Raw genomic sequence first — 10,198 nt, forward strand, 5'->3', positions numbered from 1 at the left:
TTCCTGACATTTATCCCAGAAAGATCAAAATTGACGAACACACAAAAACCTGCACATAAATGTTCATAGCTGTTTTGTTCACAGTACCTTAAAACTGGAATCAAACCAGATGATGGTCAATAAGCAAATGGTAAACTACCTGTGGTATGTCCAGGCCATGGTATACTATTCAGCGATAACAAGAAGCAAACTTTTGACCCACACAACAACTTGCATAAATCTCCAGGGATTCATGCTGACACACACACACACACACACACACACACACACACAAAACACTCAAAATCTTCACCTCATTCCGTTTATATAACATTTTTTAAATAATGTAACTATAGAGACAAACTAGATTGACCATTGCCAGAGGTTAAAGGGGTGGTAGTTGTGAGTAGAAAGCAGGAGAGAGCCTTTGTGGTTATGGAACACTTGTGCGTCTTGACTGTCGTTGTGAGTACCTGAATTTACACAGAACATACACTTGGACGTTACACACTCCCCTACCCCTCTGTCTCTCTCCCTCCAAGATCCCCGTTCCTTAAAATGCGTGTAGAACTCGTAAAATCTGGGAAGCTCTGTGGATTGTCAATTTCCTGGTGTGACATTCTTCTATAGTTGTGTAAGATGTTACCATTGAGAGGAACTAGGTGAAGGGTACCTGAAACCTGCAAGAAGGTTTTCTGCAACTCTTTAATCTGGAGCTATTTTGACTCTTTAACACTTAATTATATCTTAAATTTTGGCCACTCTATAGTGATTTCAAAGTAAAAATTTTAAGTTTTTGTGGGTTTTTTTGTCATTATTGTTGTTGTTTTTAGAGAGGGGGAAGCAGAGAGTGAGCGATTGAGAGGCAGAGAGAGAATCCCAAGCAGACTCCAATCCCCAACATGGAGCCAAACTCAGGGCTCGATTTCACAAACCTGAAATCACGACCTGAGCCGAAATCAAGAGTCAGACACTTAACCGACTGAGCCACCCAGGCACCCCTCAAAATAAAAATTTCCAACAAAACTAACAAAGAAGATTGCAGGATGGGTAATGAGCACAGGCAGTAAGAGCCAAGATGAGGTCTCGTCAAGGCCAGGCACAGGTTTCCAAATCCTGGTCATTAAGTCAGGATGGGTCCCCAGAGAAGGTGCTGAGTGGGGGTAGCTCACAGAAGCCTTCACCTGGTTAGATGTGTGCCTCTCATTCTCCAATTCACCAACAGGGGTTGTTCATCACTCAGTAAGTGATCTCAACAAGGCCCTGGTGCTAGTGCTGGTACGTAGACCCAGGCTCAATTCTATTTATCTTGGATCTCATACAGGTATCCTCCTGACGGATTCCTACATGTATTGGAAAGGGCGTTCAATCAACACCGCTGGCATCCCTAGGGGAAGCTAGCAGAAAGGCCACACAATTCACTGGTCCCCATCCTTCCACCATTGCAACGCCACGCAGTGACATTTACAGATAGCTGCCAAACACTCAGAACTGGGCCATGCAGCGAATTCAATCTGAACTCCGGAATATAAATGAGAATGAGATTCTAGCAAAATAAAAATGACCGATGCCTGGGGCCTAGGGAAATCTACACATCCTGTTAACTGCTAGGAACCAAGTCTTAGATGGACTCTTTCTCATTCTAGTCCAGTGTGTATGTAAGCACGTGTGTGTCCATGTGTGTGTGTGTGTGTGTGTGTGTGTCTGTACATACTTTTTTATTGCTCATTAGGGGATACAGAGCATAATTCTCAAAATACAGAAGGAAAACCTATTTCTGAAAATGACTGTAGAAAACAGAAGAAAGTTTAAGTAACAATTATGCATCTTATCAGGGTGAGAAAAGACAACTATGTTCTCAGTGATGAAAGAAAAAATAAATCATAATAAAATGCTATCCACAAAGCTAGGAGAGATCAAGATTTGTTAAAGGAACTTAAAGAGCCAATAGCACATTTATGACTTCAAGTTCTTAAATGGTGGGGCAAAGGGTGCCTGGGTGGCTCAGCCTGTTAAGCATCTGTCTTTGGGTCATGTCATGATCTCAGGGTCCTGGGATCGAGTACCGCATCGGATTCTCTGCTCAGCGGAGAGCCTGCTTCTCACTCTCCCTGCTTGTTCTCTCTCTCTCTCTCTCTTTCTCTGTCAAATAAATAAGTAATCTTAAAAAAAAATAAGATAAATAGTGGGGTAAAGAGGATTACCCTTCCCCGTCCTCAAAAATCATGCTGGAGGACGGGGAAAAAAAAAAAAAAAAAGGTACCAATGAGAATATTAAAAGAACGAAAAACAGAAGAAAAATCCATTTCCACTGAAATGAGGACACCTTTGTAACCCTGAACCATAGCGGTGAGGAAGGGCTGGCAAAGGTGGGGAAGGTGAAACAGAACTGGGAAGTGTCCAAAGATCCCCAGTGACCCACGCCTATCATGAAGCTGCTCTCAGCTTCCCACTCATCCTGTAGGGCTGGCATATTTCTCCTGCTGGAGTCTGCCACTAGGGGCGCGCTAGAAGAGGAACAAAAAGAGGAAAGGGTCTGTCCAGGGCTGGGGTTCATCCCAGTAGTGGCCGTTGGGTCCACAAAGAGTTGATTTCAGTCTCCAGATTTTTCTGCGTTCCTAGAACATCATGTTATCCCCTCTAAAATAGCAACCAACTGGCTGACATCCGTCTGCGGTCCGTGTCCCCCGCCCACCAAGCTCCTACGCTGTGATGACCCCAGGCTCTCTCCTGACTTCCTCCTGTGCTGAGAGTGGTAGGTGCCTCCTGCAGTTCCTATTGCTATGTTAAGTCGGTGTCCCTTTTCTCACTTTCCATCTTCCAGTATCTGTTTAATCAAGCTCAAATATTAAACTCACTCTGCTGAAATAACTGGTGGAATTCCGTTTTCCCCACTGAATCCTGATTGAAATAAAATCGCCATCCTCAGAAGTAAGTAACACACTCAGAGGGGCAAATGTAATCATTCTGGAGAGCTGTTTGTTGCGATGTCCCTGGCCTTGGTTTGATTGGAAGCTTTGAGAAGCAGGAAGAGTGATACTGGATAAACCATCACATAGATCACTGCTGTAGGAATTCTTGCCAGCCTGGAACATGACCCTGCCTGCTGTCTGACATGCACTTCCCATAGATAACTGGTCCAGGAAGAACTCATCTCATTTAAAGGTGAGCAACAACCCAAAATGAACTCGCCCTAAGTTATATGCAGACACATACCATGTTCTGCATGAGAAAACAATAGCATAAGAATAAATAACCAAAATTCTAAGAAAGATATCAGCATATATAGTCAAGCAGTAAATTTTACAATGATATAAAATAACTAAATAAGATTTATTTTTTGGATTGATAAGATGCTTCAGCATTAAAAAATTTAAAATGTGGGGCCCCTGGGTGGCTCAGTTGGTTAAGCATCCGGACTCTTGATTTCTGCTCAGGTTATGATCTCAGGGTCATGAGATCGAGCCCCACATCTGTTCTGTGCTGGGCATGGAGACTGCTTAAGATTCTCTCTCTCCCTCTGCCCACCCCCCCAATTTTCACACTCTCTTTCTGTCTCTCTTTCTCTCTAAAAAAAGTAAAATGTTACATTAATAAATCAAAAATAAAAGCCAAATAACTGGTAGTGATTTTTATAGGTACGAAATATGAATAAAATCCTATATCCATTATAAAAAATATGTAACAAAAAAAATTTTAAATACTACTTAAAGATATGATTGTCTACTTAGACCAAAACCACCTGAAATGAATATAATGTTACATGTCAATTGTATCTCATAAAGAATAAGCATTTTCAAGTTAATATCTTTTTTCTAATTAGCCATAAATAGTTAGAAATGAATTGAAAACAAAATCCCATTTGCAAAAATGACAACTAAAAAATTCAATAAGAAAAAAATATATATATATATGAAACTGTTAAAAAAACAAACAAACTATGCAGCTTTATTGATAAACATGAAATAAGGCCCCCACCGAATGGGAAAACCCAGTACTTTTAGATAGGAAGACTCAAATAACATAAAGATGTCAATCATCCCAATGCCATATATAAGCATCATGCTTTTTCTATCAAAATACCAAAGGAATTTTGAAGGAACTTAATAAATTGATCTTAAATTTCATCTGTATCAGTAATTCCATGAGAATTGCAAAGAAATGTTTGAAAAACTGAATAATGAGTAGAGATGTGTCTTATCAAATATGAAAATGTCCTCAGAAACTATTACAATTAAAGTAGCATGTATTATGCCAGTAATAGACAAATAGTTTATCATATCATAATATAATTCAGAAATACATATCCATTCGATATATGAAATATGTGACATTTTAAATCAGTAGGTAAAGAAGGAATTATTCAATATATGGATATGAAACCACTGAATATCCATTTTAAGTAAATCAGACTTAGATTCCTGCATTGTGAGATACGTATATCTCTATGTACATATGTGTATTTATCTGTGATGGTTTACAAAATTATTAGAGAAAATTTTAAAGAAAAGTTTTATTAAAAATCTTTATGGGAAAATGACCTTCTACATAAAATCCAGAAGCCAGAGAAAATTGAACATAATTTTTAGATTTTCCCGCTAAAATTTAAATTTGCTCTATGTCGAAAAAATACCATAGACAAAGTGAAAAGACAAAATGGATTAAGAGAGAGTGTTTATAACTCAGAGAACAGAGACGGGCCAGCAGGGTGCTGCGTTCTACCTTCAGTCTGAGAGCTTTGGTGACCTGGTGAGCCTAATCAGCAATTTTCAGCAGCTCAGCAGATAGGGGTGGAAGAAAAGGTCCAAAGTGGGGGCTAAATAGGAGCCTATCTCCTACCCCGCCAACCTGGAACATGAAAGGGTGACACTCTCACAGTAGAGTTAAACTAGAAATAACACTTCCTCTATTCATCGGACTGGAAAGACATGGCCAATCTCAAAAGTGGTTGTTGAGCAGCAAAACTATTATGCACCCTTAAGGCAATGAATGAAACAGCCTGAATTCATCTTCACTAGGGCTTTCAAAAAACCTCAAGGCAAGAATTTAATCTAGAATGGTCTGGGAGTGGAAATCTAGCAAAAGCAAACACAAATCCTTTCTTCAGAAATGCCCCTTTTTCCCAGGTCCCCAGAATTCCCCTCCCACTTCCAAAAAACAAAAATAAAAAAGCAAAAAGAAACAAACAAGGAAAATGAGTAGCTTTCGGTCAAAACCAAACCAAGCCACAAAAACACAAGCATCATGAGAGAGAGCACCAACCAGAGCCAGAAGAGCCTGACCTACAAATACTTCAGATGAGTTCTTCTCAAAACACAGTCCCTAGACTAAGCAGCATCAACATCACCTGGAAGCTCTTGGAAACAGAAATTCTGGGTTCTGCCCCAGACCTGCCAATCACAAACTCCAGGGGTGAGGCCCAGCCATGTGTGATTGAACAAGTTCTCACTTCATCCTGATATACGTTCAAGTTTAGGAACCATTGCCTGAAATATGAAATTTAGGTGCCCCTGGGCTGCTCAGTCGGTTGAGCGTCTGCCTTGGGCTCAGGTCATGATCATGGAGTCACAGGATCGCGGCCCACATCGGGCTCCCTTGCTCAGGGGAGAGCCTGCTTCTCCCTCTGCCCCTCACTCTACTTGCACACTCTACCTCAAATAAATAAAAAAAAAAAAAACAGTGTTAAATTTAAAGATCCAGTGTGTGGTGCAAGTGTTTTTGATGAGTTGCTCAAGAAAGAGTTGGAAATATGACAAAAGAGCAAACAATTCTGAATAAAGCCAATCAGGGCTTTCAGAAGGGAAGAACACAGTAAGCAGGATTTAAAATTCAACTGATCCAGGGGCGCCTGGGTAGCTCAGTGGGTTAAAGCCTCTGCCTTCGGCTCAGGTCATAATCTCAGGGTCTTGGGATCGAGCCCCACTTCGGGCTCTCTGCTCATCAGGGACCCTGCTTCATCCTCTCTCTCTGCCTACTTGTGATCTCTCTCTGTCAAATAAATAAATAAAATCTTTAAAAATAAATAAATAAAATAAAATTCAACTGATCCAGTTAGCAGCGGGTCAGCTCTCTTTCTCTCCTTCTCAAATAAATAAAATCCTTTAAAAATAAATAAATAAATAAATAAACAAAAATAAAAGATTTTACTTATTTATTTAATAAATAAATAAATAAGAGAGAGAGAGAGAGAAAGAGAGAGCATGCAGGTGTAGGGAGAAGGGCAGAGAAAGAGGGTGAAGCAGACTCCCCGCTGAGCAGGGAGACCAATGTGGGGCTCCATCCCAGGGCCCCAAAATCATGACCTGAGCCAAAGAAAGACACTTAACTGACTGAGCCACCCAGCTGCCCCGAAATGTCAAATTTCAATCAGGCTTCAAGGAAAAAGGCAGACTAAGTAAGAGTCTCGGCACTATGCTACAAGAGAATTCAAGACATTTATTGTCTAATAAATTGAAGAGTGTGAATTAAAAGTTGCCCATGGCAAGCAATTGGTACCAACAGTACGTACAAACAGCATTAGTCTATAACATGCAGGTTTTAGAAACTATATGGTTAAAACTAACATCTAACTGTAATGGGAAAATAAAAACTCTTGGAAAGCTAAAAACAGAATACTATCTCCTGGACATGATAAAAAATATCTAACATAAGGGGTGCTTGGCTGGCTCTGTCAGAAGAACGTGCGACTCTTGATCTTGGGGGTCATGAGTTTGAACCCCACACTGGGTGCAGAGACTACTAAAAAATAAGTAAATAAAACTTTTTATGAAAAAGACTACCGAACTTAAAACAATGGCCAATACCATACTTTCACATTATCATTATTAAAGAAGAAGAGGAAAATGGCTGCTATTTACAGATTACTCCCTTTTGAAAGGAAAACCAAGAAAACACACTAAACTTTCTTCTTGTCTTTTGAGATTCTCAATTTTACCATACTCTACTCGGAGGTAGAATTGATTTTATTACCTAGCCTGTGAACTTTTCCAACCTGCGGTCTTTCATTATTCCTTTCCTCCTAGAAAATGGAATATTAAATTCTATTTAATAACAGGCAGTTATTTTAAAAAAGAAACCAAGTGGAAATAATAATTGAAAACTGTAATTGCCTAAATCAAGAATTGAATGGGTGGAGTGAAAGTCAGCATGGATTCCACCGAAAGCAGATTTTTATGAGCAAAAGATCAGGTCGAGGAACCCTCCCAGCAGAAATTAGTAATTCTACCTCTGAAACTAATTTTAAAACAAAAGAAAGAAAGTAAGTAGTAAAGAGTCGATGTGCTGGTAACAGGAGTGCCGAAAGGACCAGGGGAAACACAGAGGGGAAGCATTTGAAAAAGAAAATTATGACTGAAAATTCTCAGACCTTTACAGAGAAAAAGCAAATCACATAAAAAGGGACAAAATATATCAGATTTTCAATATTGCTGGCATCAAGAACATAGGAATAACTATTAAAGACGCTCAAAGAGGATAGCTAGCCAGGCCTGCATTTCTTTCTGACTCTTGAGAGGCAGGTGGAGAGGAGAAGGGGAAGGATGTGGACGGAGAAGAGGGTGGGGGAGAGTGAGTTCGTCTAGGCTGGAGAGGATGCAGTGAAATGCAGCGCAAAGAAATGTACCACTTGGTTAAACAGCCAAAGACTATTTAAGGACAACAGTTGTGAATAACTCTGCCACAGTTTAGAAATTTACAGTAAAATATTTTCTGCTGAATGCTTTCTGTGAGTGAGTGAGTGTATGTGTGTGTGTGTGTGTACACGCACGTGCATGAAATGAACTCACAGAAGCAGCTGGATGTTCCATCCGGGTTGATGTGTAGCAGGTAAGATAGCCTCACTGAAATGAGAAGCTTGGAGACAAACGTGACCAAAGGGAAGTAAGCTCTCAGGAATTTCTAGAAATCTTGGAAAGCAGGGAGGGTAGGACATCCACAAAGCTTTGAGTCAACCCCGCTGGGAGAGCCAGGGTCTGGGAGACTTCCTTCCCGCTGACACCTGGGGTTCTAGCCCTTCTGCTTCCAGAACAGAAAGGTGCTCTTCGGAGTCATTCCTGCACCTTGGGTGCTCTCTGCCTGAGTCCCCGACAACCGTCTTCCAGACCTCTGGGTTCTCAAAACGTCCGGGGTTCAGTCCCTTGTACTCAGCCTGTCTGCTTTATTAACTCGCTTTTCCTTCCTTCCGTTTGTCCAAACAGCATTTTCCAAAGTGCCCTGGGGGCGCCTCTTTACCTTCTCCAGCTCACGGTTCCATGAGGTCACCCCCGCCCCAACCCCAGCCCCAGAAGCCATGGCTCCCAGAGTTCCATTGTAGGTGTACGTAAGTCACCTTGAACTTGAGGGTCCTGAAAGGCTGCAAGTTCATCACCCGCTGGGAAACACTTTGTTTAATATCCACTTCATTTCAAACTTTCCAAACTTTTCCTGTAAAGTTTAGGAACTATTTTAGATTTCACAGGCCATATGGCCTCCGTAGCAACCATGCCGTTCTGCCATTTTGCATGAAAGCAGCCCTAGATGATATGTAAACAAATAGTTATGGCTGGGTGCCAATGACATTTTATTTACAAAAACAGCCAGTGGGAAGGAGCTGGCCCACAGGCTGGGGTTTGATGTAAGCAAGCACTTGCCAAAATGAACACCGGGTCCGGATAAATGGCTGGATCTGGGTAATTTTGGCCCGATCTCCTTGTGGGTGTCCAGTCCCTCACCCCAGGTTTTTATGGATTTCAAGATTTCTCAAGGTGGGGACGCCTGGGTGGCTCAGTGGGTTAAGCTGCTGCCTTCGGCTCAGGTCATGATCTCAGGGTCCTGGGATCGAGTCTCGCATCGGGCTCTCTGCTCAGCGGGGAGCCTGCTTCCCTCTCTCTCTGCCTGCCTCTCTGTCTACTTGTGATCTCTCCTCTGTCAAATAAATAAATAAAATCTTAAAAAAAAAAAAAAAGATTTCTCAAGGTGAATTTTAGTTCTAGACCTTGGCTTTGTCTGGGTTTCCTCTGTTCTATACCTGGTCTGCCCTGGTTTATGTACATAAGACATTCACTGATTTGTGTATTTGTTAAACTATTCCCACCATATTTTTGTGACTGTATCATTTTGCTAGGGCTATCCCAGCAAAGTACCAAACACTGGGTGGCTTAATAACAGAAATTTATTTTCTCAAAATTCTAGAGGCTGGAAGTCCAAGATCGAGGTGCCAGCCGGGTTCATTTCTTCTGAGGCCTCTGTCTTCGGCTTGTGGATGGCCATCTTCTCCCTGTGTCTTCACATGGCCTTCCCTCTGTGTGTGTCTGTGTCCTGATCTCCTCTTCTTAGAAGGACACCGGCCATACTGGACTAGAGCCCACCCTAATGACCCCATTTTAATTTACCTTTCAAAGATCCTGATTCAGATACAGTCACATTCTGAGGAAATGGAGAGTTAGAACATCAAGCCCCCTACAATAGAAATTTAGGGATAACACAATTCAGCCCACATTTATGAGAATATAAATTCTATAAAGCCTTGTGATTATAAAATGGGGTCTTCATACGCATTACACAGCAAAGTTATTAAATTGTGTGTTAACTGTAAGGGCCTGGTTGGCCAGAGGGAGCCATTTTGTTGCAGTAAACTTAGATTGACCCTATGCAGTAAACTTAGATTGACCCTGCCCTTCCCAGAGGAACTTACTTGCAAAGCCCAGATACAAGGGCGGGTCAGGCCAGGTGAAGACATCCAATCAGTGGGGCGTGCATATATCTACTAGGGTAAATTGAAATTCAATTGGCCACCCGTGTGTTACCTAGCAGTTTTTTTCTGTGTGTGGCAGACTTAGCATGACTGTGTAGTTTTCTCTGTGTTTTGCAATCTCATTGGCCACCTGTGTATAGCCCTGCTAAACTACCTCTATAAAAGTTAGTCTGTGAGGCTGGGAGGGGTCGCCTCTTTGCAAGAGACGGCCCTGACCTGTCAGTTTAATTCTCGATGCTTGGCACGAAATAAAGCTTTGCTTGACCTTCGCTTTGTATCAGTCTTGCTCCTTTGATTACGGACCCTAACATTAACCATTTCTATTGTTAAAACCTTTTTATAAGGTTTTTATTTATTTAAATTCCAGTTAGTCGGGGCACCTGAGTGGCTCAGTCGGTTAATGTCTGCCTTTGGCTCATGGCATGATCCCAGGGTCCTGGGATTGAGCCCTGCATAGGGCTGCCTGCTCCATGGGGAGCCTGCTTCTCC

Source organism: Lontra canadensis, unplaced genomic scaffold (assembly GCF_010015895.1).
Source record: "Lontra canadensis isolate GAN:19392208 unplaced genomic scaffold, GSC_riverotter_1.0 scaffold288, whole genome shotgun sequence".
NCBI classification, from domain to species: domain Eukaryota; kingdom Metazoa; phylum Chordata; class Mammalia; order Carnivora; family Mustelidae; genus Lontra; species Lontra canadensis.